At 37.5% G+C, this 13,259-nt stretch overlaps 1 protein-coding gene across 14 annotated transcripts in view; it reads right to left on the bottom strand.

Annotated features, from left to right (window-relative positions):
* Nucleotides 1-696: 696 nt before the first annotated feature.
* The window catches only part of DPCoAC (dephosphocoenzyme A carrier), a 569,632-nt gene continuing 557,069 nt past the window's right edge, over nt 697-13,259 (bottom strand). For all 14 annotated transcript variants that reach the window (XM_067140249.2, XM_067140245.2, XM_067140244.2 and 11 more), the window contains one exon: nt 697-3,887. The gene's annotated coding sequence lies outside the window, so the exon portion shown is untranslated. The remainder of the gene's footprint in view (nt 3,888-13,259) is intronic.

Raw genomic sequence — 13,259 nt, forward strand, 5'->3', positions numbered from 1 at the left:
AAAATCTTTAAAATATATTATAAACCACACTTAAATTGGTAAATTGTCAACCTTTACCTCTCTGTCGAAATTCGCTCAGAGAGCACCTAGAAACTTATAATGTTGTAGATTGCTTCTTCAGTTTTGATTTATATACCCCCCCCCGGCGCCGCTACATCCCACAAACCCGGGTACTGCTTGTTGTCTGTGTATTTGTTTGCCCCCGCACTTTTAATTCCCAATTGCCGCTACTGTATAAAACTACTAACCAAGGGAATCCTCAGTGAAATGTGGTGATGAAATTTTTCTCACTGAGTGTTAGCCTTTCAGATGAATATTTTGTTTCACTGCAAAATAGTGTAAATAAATATACAAGATCTGAGATGATTTTGTCGACCTAGAATATGCAATATATCTAATTCAATACTGTATATTACAACTGGATGGTGCAAGAATTCCCATGACTTGACAACACTAGCTTCTTCAGTAACATTTTGCCAGAAACCTAACATGCAGGAAATGTCTGTATCATGTGGCACTTTGAAGGAGTGTCTCTACTGCTTGTCAGTGCCACAAATGATATCCCAGATGCAGATGTGTTACATTCCATATCAAGGGATAAAACTGCAGCAATGTGGGTTTTTGGATAAATGAGATGTTTGGAGTTGGATAGTGGACACCTGGAGCAAATATTTTGATTGGTTGTTGAAGGTAACATATTTTTAAATTAATTTTTATTCCATTACTTCATTTTAAGTTATTCAGTGTACTTCATTTCTGGTCAAACTATATTTGATATTCAGTACAGATAATGAACAAAATAATTACTATAGCTAACTGAAGTCAGTACCAACTAATTTTTATAAACTTCACTAACAAACACTTTTTCCCAATTCTGCCACATTTTCATTTACACTGAGCAAATATTTTTAATAACTAAATCAAAAGCATGAAGCAATAACAACATAAAGTAACTTTTGAAAGTTCTGAAATGGCATACAAACAGTATTTATCTACCAAAGCGCAAGGTGCTCCATATATGCTGCAGTCAATTGCAAGTTTCAGCCTATGGCCTGCTTAGGAGCACACAAATGAAACCTCTTGTACATATTCATATAGCTAATAAATAAATATCAATTAATTTAGGAATAAATACCATTAAGCTTCTGTTACAACCATTCAGTCTCAGAGGTCAAAGAATTAAAATACTGGGCCTGTATTGTGAAAAAAAAAAAAGAGAACTACTCAAAAGGATATACATGTTATGTAGAAGAGGCTTCATTATTAAATGAAGTAAAAAGGCAAGTAAATTTCTGAGAACTCTTCAGGATCTCATAATAGTTTTATGTTGCATACATATTAACCTGAGGATACACAATGGCAGCAATTAACCTCTGGTTACATTCTCTAACAAAATTTTATTTACATGAATGAAAACAGTACTTCTTTTGGTTGTGACATTCACAGCCTGGAATACAAGACTTACATCAGAAACTGAAAAGGCCACCAAGGCCATAAAATTAAAGTACGGTTCTACAGAGATTATGACTTAACAGAAGTAGTAGGAACACAAATTCCTATTTTTAGTAGCAGGACACTAGGGTAAAGCGTTTACTACATACTTCTCCTAGGTCACCAATTATTGAGACTATGACATAATGAGTAAAATATCTTACACTAAATACTACAAACAAGTAATAAAGCAGTAATGACAGCATCTTCATAAGCCTTTGAATAGAAATGAATAAAATTGATCATTATTAAAATTAAATCTTTCTTTTTTTCAAGTAAAAAGTATTTCTTTCAATGAGCAGGGGGGGAAAAATCTTACACAAAGTTTTGTAAACATGTAGACTTTTTATCAACCTCACTGAAGAACAGAAAGCAGGCGTTCAATGAACATGTGGAAAGCTAAAATGGATTACACCCACTCATTGAGATACATAATGTAGCAACACATTTTTTAATAAATGATGACGATTCATTTGAATGTGCCATCCTGTGTGCTAGGAGATTAGTCTGAGATAACAGTTCTAATATTATATTTTTAAATGGAACTGCAGTATTTTCAACATCTATCAGAGAATTGAGCGTTGCAAATTCAGGGGTATAATTATTTTCAAAATTTGGTAAGTACTGAAGAAAATGAAATGTTTTAAAATGTCATGAAGCATAAGAAAGGTACTATTTTATGACAGTTTTTTAAGAAGAAGAAGAAAATTATCTGTAATTTCATCTAAGCAATGTTATGTAGATGTTCCTAAGGAATGAAACATGTCTACAAATAATTAATTTGCTTCAAGCGAATATACAGGGTGAACCAAAATTTGCACACTCGGGCATCACAGCGTGACTCCTTACATACCAGCAATAAAGAAATGTCTCTCACAAAAGTTCATCCTGCAAGTATATCCGGCAGAGAAAGAACGTTGAAGAGTGGCAATCTGGCAACACTGTAACCACATATAGGGTAACTACCTCTGTCAGCACATATTAGTCGTGCTGTACAGTTGGTGCAGTGGATAGAGTTCTGCGTTAGCATGCAGGAGGTCGTGGGGTCGATCCTGGGTTGAGGCGTATGTTTTTTATTTCATAAATGTAGTCCAGGTGGTATGGTATCTGGCGTCTTAATCATCAACAGTGAATAAATTCAGGTCCACGATGTGGAAAGGGCATCTTTAAAAGATGACCATTGGAAACAATTGTTCGTCCATTTCTAGGATCGTAGAATGTAAGTGCAAATGGTTTCTAGAGGACCCGCTACAATCACTGTTGATGATTAAGATGCCAGATACCATACCACCTGGACTACATTTATGAAATAAAAAACATACGCCTCAACCCAGGATCTACCCCTTGACCTCCTGCATCCTAACACGAAACTCTATCCACTGCACCAACTGTACAGCACGACTAATATGTGCTGATAGAGGTAGTTACCCTACATGTGGTTGCAGTGTTGCCAGATTGCCACTCTTCAACGTCCTTTTTCTGCCGGATATACTCGCAGGACGAACTTTTGTGAGAGACTTTTTTTGCTGCTGGCATGTGAGGAGTAGCGCTGCGACGTCCGAGTACGTGAATTTCGGTTCACTCTGTATAATATTGAACGGTGGAAGTTTACTTTTACTGATTTAATGTAAGTGGTATGTTCTGAGCTGTCGGTGGAGAGATGGCGTGGAATGACATCAGTAGATGAATAAGTTTGAGTGGTGTTTAAAAGTAAGAAAGATACAATATGAAGATAAAGTTGGAATTCAAGAGGGCAAATTGGGGCAAATATTCGTTTATAGGAAGGGAAGTTAGGGATTGGAATAATTTATCATGGGAGATGTTCAATGCATTTCCATACATACTCTCCTTCTATGTTTCACAATGAATGGGAAGAATCTTAAAGTACGTATGAATATAAAATTTCTCGCTTTCTAAACTGCATTGAGCTATTTGTGACCATCATTAAGAAATAAAATACCCCTATTAACTTTGATTTAGTCAAATTTACACAGTACCTGACATGATATAAAATAGGAAAAAAATACTTTCCTTATCAATACCTCATCAAGAAATATCAAGAAAAACTAAAGATGATTGAAAATCAAGCAAAAGGAAATCTACTTACTGCAAAATAAAATATATCATGCAATGAAAGTTATAGCTAAGAAAAGTATTCAAGAAAACATACTGAATATGACTAGGAATAGGGTCCAATTAAAAAATCAATGTTCATACAACTAAAAATTAATGCTAATTACCTCTATATAAGAAATTTCTAAAATTACAAAAATAGCTACCACATAAGCCAACTACATGGCAACAAGGATCACAGATATATCTTCAAAACGGGTGTCCATACATATGGCTCGCTGAAGAATAAAAGGTATTTTTTAGCACCAATACAGCTTAGGCACCTGAAAAAAAGAAATCCCCATTGTTAACACTTAATATATTTGAATTACTTTAATGTGAACATTACGTTGATGTTACAATCTACAGCAGTTATCATTTACAGTAGTCCCATCAAATGCGGTGAAGTTGGCTGATTTTACATTTCACATTTAAATATTTCTAGAAAGAAAAATGATAGGAACCTCATTTTCCTTTTAAAATTTATGTCTATGCCACTACTAAGAATATTCATGGTCTTTGCAAATGTTAAATGTCACAGATGAAGAGGAAACGGTCTAAGTGCCCTGGTCAAGTTAACCCTACTATTAGGTGAAGCTGACCGGCTATTTGTTTTGCATTAAATTTGGTTTTATAGTAATGTGGTATTAATGTGACTGGTCTAAATCTATGATAATCAATATGAAGAATATGAATAAACTTAAAACAAAGGTTTAATATGCATAAACAACCAACAAATACTACAAATAAAGAATTTTAACACAAGTTTTTACAAATAAAGCCTCCTGTTCTTTCACACTAAAAACAGTTTGACTGTGTTGATATATCTTCATTTCTGCTCGTTACACCGGTTTAGGTAATCGACTTATACCATAGAAACACCAGCTTCATTACACACATCTTTTTATTTCGAGCTGTTGACTACAACTGAGCATCACACACACAAAGCAGTCCAAATGTTCAAAGAACAAAAGCAAATGAAGATAAACCACTCCACTAAAATTATATGAGTTACCAACACATAACCTCAATGTTGTTTTCCTTAAGATATATACAAGATATGATACATGACATTTTATTTTTATGAGAAAACCACAAAATTCCAACACTCCCCCTTTTCTCAAAAAAATAAAAAACTACACTTCAATCAACTGTCCTCTCATTGCAAACCTATAAGCTTATACAAACTCTTAAGCATGTTGCTTGATAAATTCTTTGTGAACAAGTCTGCAGCATTTCTCTCTGATGCTACATATACAAACTCAATGAACCCCTTTTCTACTAGCTCTCTACATACATGGTACATGATGTCAATATGTTTTGTCCTTTCACTCACAATATCATTTTTACTCAATTTAATTGCTGCTGCATTGTCAGCACAAACATTACAATGTATATCCATAAACCTTTCCAGCCCTGTCTCTGATAGCAAATCTTTCATCCAAGTTACTTCTCAAGATACCTCTGCCATTGCCATGTATTCAGCATCCATGGTAGATCTAGCAATACAACTCTGTTTCGTACTATACCATGATACTGCTCCCCCTGCCATTATGGTTACATACTCACTCACTGATCTTCTAGACTCAATATCTCCTCCCCAATCTGCATCACAGAACACTTGTACTAACTCCTCACAATTTTTGAAACACAACTTTAAATCTCTAGTACCACATAGATATCTCATGATATGCTTCACTTCTTTCCAATCTTTAATCTTATGTTTTTGACAAATTTGACGAACTTTACTTATGGTACCGCAAATGCAATGTCAGGTCTAGTATTATTTGACAAATATAGTAAACTTCCTACTGCACTGCGATAAATAGTACAATCAAATTCCTGCTCATCATTTTCAGCTGCTGAATACCCCCTTGGTAAAATAGTCTGCTCAGTTTACAGTCACTCATGGAAAAATCAGCAAGTAATTTGTCAATGTACAAACTTTGACTGATCATAACCCCTTCATTTGTCTGTTCCATTTTTATTGACAGTAAGTTTGTTGCTTTCCCTACATCTTTAATCTCTAACTCATCAGCCAACCTTATCTTAACCAACTTAACAACCTCTTTGTGGTTTCCCATTTTCACACCAGGCAAATGCCGGGGCTGTACCTTAATTAACACCACGGCCGCTTCCTTCCAATTCCTAGGCCTTTCCTATCCCATCGTCACCGTAAGACATATCTGTGTCGGTGCGACGTTAAAAAAAAAAAAAAAAAAGCATTCGAATGTCTAACTTCCATCACTGCCTTACAATCGGCTTACCTTTCCTCAGTCTTACTGACCTCAGATCATTCCCTGGCTCTTGTATTGCTATAGACTCAACCTCTAGTTGTTCCTCTCCGGTCGTTGACTCAACAGCCAATGTTTCCTCTCTGTCCTCCTCTGTGTCTAACTCAGTCCCTAATTTTATCTCTGGATCTTCAGTGCACAGTATTTCAAAGTATGATCACTACCCTCTGCCTTTGGTACATTTATCTTTTCCATGATATCAATTCCAGGACTTTTCACCTTAAAGGGAAATATCTGCTCCTCAAATACCACACTTCTCCTCACTATTACCTTTTTCCTTTCAAGATTCCATAATCTATATCCATCTTTAGTACTTGCTTTGTACCTTATCATAACGCATGACTCTGCTTTGGGATCTAACTTCCTACTGTCTGCTCTCACAGCCCCCGCCTGACATCCAAATATTTTCAATCTACCTATTTCTTCCTCATCTAACTTCCTATTGAACCACAGTTCCTACGGTATCTGAAAATTGACTGCTGAGGATGGGCACCTATTTCTTAAGTACACTGCAGTCATTACCGCTTCTCCCCAGAATTCCTTTGGTAACCCTGACTGGATCAACAGACATCTAACAGTATCAAAAATCGTTCTATTCTGCCTCTCTGCTAATCCATTTTGTTGTGGAGTGTACAGTACAGACCTCCTATGAGTAATACCACATTTTTGCAATTGTGCTTGAAACCCGCTACATGTATACTCTGTACCATTGTCAGATTGCACTACCTTAATTCCTACACCCTGTAACTTTTCTGCCTTTGCCTGATACCTATTAAACACCTCCAATACTTCATCCTTATTTTACACACATACAGCCACATTATATCTGGAGTATTCGTCAATCATTGTTACAACATATTGAGCATTCCCAAGTGATGGTGAAGTAATTTTTCCAATTACATCAGCGTGCACAACATCAAGTGGTCTTTCTGCCTTACACTCACAAGACTTAGGTACTCTCTTGTTACTTAGTTTCCCCTGAATGCATACAGAACAAGTATTAACACGTTGAGTGCCAAGCGACCCCATATGGGTACGTGAGAGTGGTCAAGTTTTTGAACTTCACGTCCCCATATGGGGTCGTACATTCGTTCTAAATCGAGAACTGTGCGAACCCATTTGGGTGCGCAGTAAGTATGTGTTTCAAAGCTGCCTAAGTTCTCTTCCTGCCATCTGCTGGTCATCTATTTAAGTACGTGCATAGTTCACCTTCCATTCCTCAATTCCTGTTTTGGCGCGACCCATATGGGTACATCAAGAGTGCTTTGTAGGATGACAAAGTCATTGTTTATCTTGCACACGGATTGTTTATGTAAGTGTGCAGTGCTGTGAGTTTCCTTTTCATTTTTAAGTCGTTACTAGTAAATCGAGCAGTAAAATACTTAGTGCAGATAGTCTGGACGATATATCGAACAAGTCGGACAATGATGTAATCTAAGTATATAGTTACAGTGATTTTGAACCTAGTACAGAGCAAATAGCGATCTCGCACGTTCATCCATATTGATAAATTACAGTCTTCAGCATACACATCGCTGCTGTATTCCGGGTTTCCAAGCCAGCTATAGCAACAATTATGACCGTCTTCAACGATACAGTCACTGGTTTCACATGTTGCACAATCATCGCCGCTAGGTTCTCTTACTCAAATTAAAATGGTATACAAATAAAATTATATACTTATTCAATATTCCGTAACTACTAATTCTTCTTATAATAATATTCTCTTACATCCTAATTAACCAAATTTACATGAATTACATGAATTTATATAAGAATTATTTTCATATGAAAATTTCCTAACCTAAAATCGGAAGATCGTCATTTACAAACATTTCCTGACCTAAAATCGGGGATCGTACATTTTTATGGCTCCAATATGAACAAGCTAACACATCTCTCATTATCAACAGCATATAACGCGTTCCTGCAAAGGAAAAGGTAAGTATGACCGAGCGTCGGGACAGTAACTAATGTATAAGTGCGACCCCATATGGGGGTGCGTGTTCGTGTACAATTCGTAATGATCAATACGACCCCATATGGGGTCGCAATATTTTACCTAATATACATAATAAGTTGACCTAATATATCATAAATACAACGTCATTTCAGCGATCATTTGCTTGGTTAAGCCTGTGAACGTTTTGGCACCACGGAGTAACACGATGTTATTAGCTCACGGCACTAGACTGCAGTCCTATGAAATTCGGTCTGGCACTCAACGTGTTAATATCATTACTCCTTTTCAATTCTAACATAGGCAATTTAAACAATGCTTCAGAATGAACATGTCCATATCTCTCATGCCACAACCTAACCTGCCCAACACTTTTAAATGCTACATTGTCATTACATTCTTGATCTATTATTTGATCACAATCACTCACAGCTACAATATCATTTCTTCCCTCTATTTGTACTACATACACATCATTCCTCCTGTTTGCAACAAACAATGTTTCATCTCCATTCTTATCTACAACCACTGATTTCTCACCTGCAAATCCTACTTTGAAACCTTTGCTGGTTAACTTACCAACTGATATTAAATTCGCACCTAAGTTTTGTACATGTAAATGTAATTGTCCATCCTGTGGACATTTTTACTTTCACCTTACCTATATCATTGATATCCAGCTTACTGTTATCTCCTATTTCTACATTCCCGGTTACATTTGTGGACATGTATATAAACATCTCCTTTGTTGGACACATATGATGGGACGCACCTGAATCGAACAGCCAATCTCTAATTTTCTCAGTTCCTACAGAAACTACCATGCTCATTGCTTTATCTACTACATGTATAATTTCTGAGCTTACCACTTTTCCACTCGCATTCACTGATTAACTCTCCTGTGATGATTCGTCACTCTTCATTGTTGGAAATACTTCTGAATAATGTCCTGACTTACCACAATTGAAGCACTTTTGGGTACTGCGACAATATTTAGATACATGTCCCTGTTTACCGCAATTGTAGCAACTATATTTTCCTCGTCCCACATCTTCCTTCTTGATATCTCGCATATGTTGAACAACCATGGCTTGAGCTTCATCCTCCTCATGCTTTCCAGTGTTGTAAGCCTTTCCTCCATTTTGCTGAAGTTTCCTTCTGCTTTCCTCAGTGAGTAATCTCGCCTTCACCTTCAAGATGGTCAGTTTTGCCAAATCAGCTTCCAAGGAAGGTATACAAACTGGATATTCCTCTGTAAGATTTCCGATGATCATTCCTGCAACTTGTTGATTTGTGAACTCGTATCCAGCTTTGCTCGTTCTCCTCCACAGTTGGTTTATTCTTCCACAGTATTCTTGAACACTCATATCCATGGGCTTCACAAAATGAGTTAACTGTTTTAGGGTCATAGCACCATTCACTAGCCCTCCGTCATTACACAACTTGTCCAGTTTCTCCCATGCCTTTTTCGCTGATTTAGTATCTGCAATGTCACTTTCAAAATCTTCACCCACATATTTCAAAAGAACCGCTAACGCGATCACATTGTTTTGCGCTCGTCGTCTAGTTTCTATCTGAGACAGCTGACAACTTGGCATATCCTCATACCCTATTACTGATTTTCATACACCTTTCAACAACAGCTCTTGTTTCACCGTTAATGCCCACGAAAAATAGTTCTCCACTGTAAGCTTGGTTACATTCTTACTCAGTGTTTCTTCACCGGTCCAGGAGGTCGCCATTTTCCCCGTCAATAATGTCACAACTTGCTTCGTCTGTTAATTCTCGTTACTCCATTTCAACTCATATTGTCCGAAATTTACTGCGGCGTTTTGGTGCTCTGGAGCTCTGGGCATATAACCTGTTGATATATCTTCATTTCTGCTCGTTACACCAGTTTAGGTAATCGACTTATACCATAGAAACACCAGCTTCATTACACATATCCTTTTATTTCGAGCTGTTGACTACAACTGAGCATCACAAACACGAAGCAGTTCAAATGTTCAAAGAACAAAAGCAAACAAAGATAAACCACTCCACTAAAATTACATGAGTTACCAACACATAACCTCAATGTTGTTTTCCTTAAGATATATACAAGATATGATACATGACATTTTATTTTTATGAGAAAACCACAACATTCCAACAGACCACCTTGATTTCTACCACGGTGACTGTGAATTCGGTTCATGAGAGTTCGTTTAGGGATACTGTACACTTTGCTTCCTTTATTGATACTTACCGTATTAGTAGACCCCCCTTGCATATTAGACACCCGTTGGCTTTTCGAGATGAAGAAAATGAAAAAATAAATCTTGCGTACAAGACCCCCTAACATAATTCATCAAAGAAGAACAACAATTCCGCTTCAAGGCAGGTATAAGCCTTATTGCAGCTCTGATGACATCACACAAATTTGTGAACAGTTTCGTCTATACGAACCACACAATGAAAACACGAATCGAAGTCATGCGGTACATGCGTGTTTCATAGTTAACAAATTTCCGCCTCTATAGCGTAGGCCTACTGCAGCTCTGATGACGTCGCACAAATAGGTGAATAATTTTGTGTCCGACCCACGCATTGCAAGCATGCATCAGTCATGTACTGCATGTATGTCTGTGTTTTGTAGTTAAGAATGTCCACCAACGTAAGGGTTAGCACAATTAGCTACCGTTCTTGGGAACCTGAGTTCAATTCCCAGCACCGTATTGCCAGAGATTTACAAATGGCAGGAAGGTCGATATGCGGTAAAAATGGTACATGCAACTCCCTTCCACTGGGGGCCTGTCTAAAAAGATCTGCACTGCCTTGGAATAAAGAAAAGTTTATTTTAGTTAAGAAATATTCATGGTTGTTGCTATTAAAATAGCAGGCGAGATCATTAACAAAGTGAGAAGTAGGTTCAAAACATAATAAAACAATCCAATCATAACGATTGTCTTACTTGCCAAAGTATCTCATGAATAATAATACATACATACATACATACATACATACATTTTCATTATAGACTGTTATGCCTTTCAGCGTTCAGTCCGCAAGCCTCTGTGAATTTATTAAATGTCACCACAATCCTCAATTTGCAACGAGTGTTGTGGCCTCATTTAGTTCTATACCTCTTATCTTTAAATCATTAGAAACCGAGTCTAAACATCGTCGTCTTGGTCTACCTCTACTTCTCTTACCCTCCATAACAGAGTCCATTATACCCTTAGGTAACCTATCCTCCTCCATTCGCCTCACATGACCCCACCACCAAAGCCGGTTTGTGCGTACAGCTTCATCCATCAAGTTCATTCCTAAATTAGCCTTTATCTCCTCATTCCAAGTACCCTCCTGCCATTGTTCCTACCTGTTTGTACCAGCAATCATTCTAGCTACTTTCATGTCTGTTACTTCTAACTTATGAATAAGATATCCTGATTCCACCCAGCTTTCGCTCCTGTAAAGCAAAGTTAGTCTGAAAACAGATCGATGTAAAGATAGTTTTGTCTGAGAGCTGGCTTCCTTCTTACAGAATACTGTTGATTGCAACTACGACCTCACTGCATTAGCTTTATGACACCTTGATTCAATCTCACTTATTATATTACCATCCTGGGAGAACACACAACCTAAATACTTGAAATTATCTACCTGTTCTGGCTTTGTATCACCAATCTGACATTCAATTCTGTTGGATTTCTTACCTACTGACATCAATTTAGTCTTCGAGAGGCTAATTTTCATACCATACTCATTACACCTATTTTCAAGTTCCAAGATATTAGACTGCAGGCTTTCGGCACAATCTGCTATTAAGACCAAGTCATCAGCATAGGCTAGACTGCTTACTACATTTCCACCTAACTGAATCCCTCCCTGCCATTTTATACCTATCAGCAGATGATCCATGTAAACTACGAACAGCAAAGGTGAAAGATTACAGCCTTGTCTAACCCCTGTAAGTAACCTGAACCAAGAACTCATTCTAACATCAATTCTTACTGAAGCCCAATTGTCAACATAAATGCCTTTGATTGATTTTAATAATCTACCTTTAATTCCATAGTCCCCCAGTATAGCGAACACCTTTTCCCTCGGTACCCTGTCATATGTTTTCTCTAGATCTACGAAACATAAACACAACTGCCTGTTCCTCTCGTAGCATTTTTCAATTACCTGGCGCATACTGAAAAATCTGATTCTGACAGCCCCTCTGTGGTCTGAAACCACACTGGTTTTCATCCAACTTCCTTTCAATGACTGATCGCACCCTACCTTCCAAGATGCCAGTGAATACATTGCCTAGTATACTAATCAATGAGATACCTCGATAGTTGTTGTAATCCTTCCTATTCCCTTGCTTATACATAGGTGCAATGACTACTTTTGTCCAATCTGAAGGTATCTTACCAACACTCCATGCTTATCTTATTACTCTATGAAGCCATTTCATCCCTGCCTTCCCACTATATTTCACCATTTCAGGTCTAATTTCATCTATTCCTGCTGCTTCATGACAATGGAGTTTATTTACCATCCTTTCCACTTCCTCAAGCGTAATTTCACCAACATCACTTTCCTCCTCCCCTTGAGCTTGGCTGTTCGCAACACCACAAGGATGATTTCCTTTTACATTGAGAAGATGTTCAAAATATTCCCTCCACCTCTCCAGTGATTCCCTGGGATCTGTTATGAGTTCACCTGAATTACTCAAAACACTGTTCATTTCCTTTTTCCCTCCCTTCCTAAGATTCTTTATTACAGTCCAGAAAGGTTTCCCTGCTGTTTGACCTAGCCTTTCCAGGTTATTACCAAAATCTTCCCACGACTTATTTTTGAATTCAACAATTATTTGTTTCACTCTGTTTCTTTCATCTACGTACAAATCCCTGTCTGCCTCGGCCCTTGTTTGGAGCCATTTCTGATAAGCCTTCTTTTTACGTTTACAATCTGCTCTCACTTCATCATTCCACCAAGATGTTCGCCTTTTCCCATCTTTGCACACAGTTGTTCCTAGGCATTCCCTTGCTATTTCTACTACAGCATCCCTGTATGCCACCCATTCACATTCTATATCCTGAACCTGCTTACTGTCTACTGTTTGAAACTTCTCACTAATCATATCCATGTACTTCTGTCTAATTTCCTCATCCTGGAGATTTTCTACCCTTATTCGTTTGCAGACAGATTTCACTTTCTCTACGCTAGGCCTAGAGATACTTAGTTCACTACAGATCAGATAGTGGTCTGTATCATCGAAAAATCCCTGGAAAATGAGTACATTTCTAACAGATTTCCTAAATTCGAAGTCGGTTAAGATATAGTCTATTATGGATCTGGTACCCCTAGCCTCCCATGTGTAGCAGTGAATAGCCTTATGCTTGAAGAATGTATTCGTAACTGCTAAA

The sequence above is a fragment of the Anabrus simplex genome, chromosome 2, assembly GCF_040414725.1.
Source record: "Anabrus simplex isolate iqAnaSimp1 chromosome 2, ASM4041472v1, whole genome shotgun sequence".
Lineage (NCBI taxonomy): Eukaryota > Metazoa > Arthropoda > Insecta > Orthoptera > Tettigoniidae > Anabrus > Anabrus simplex.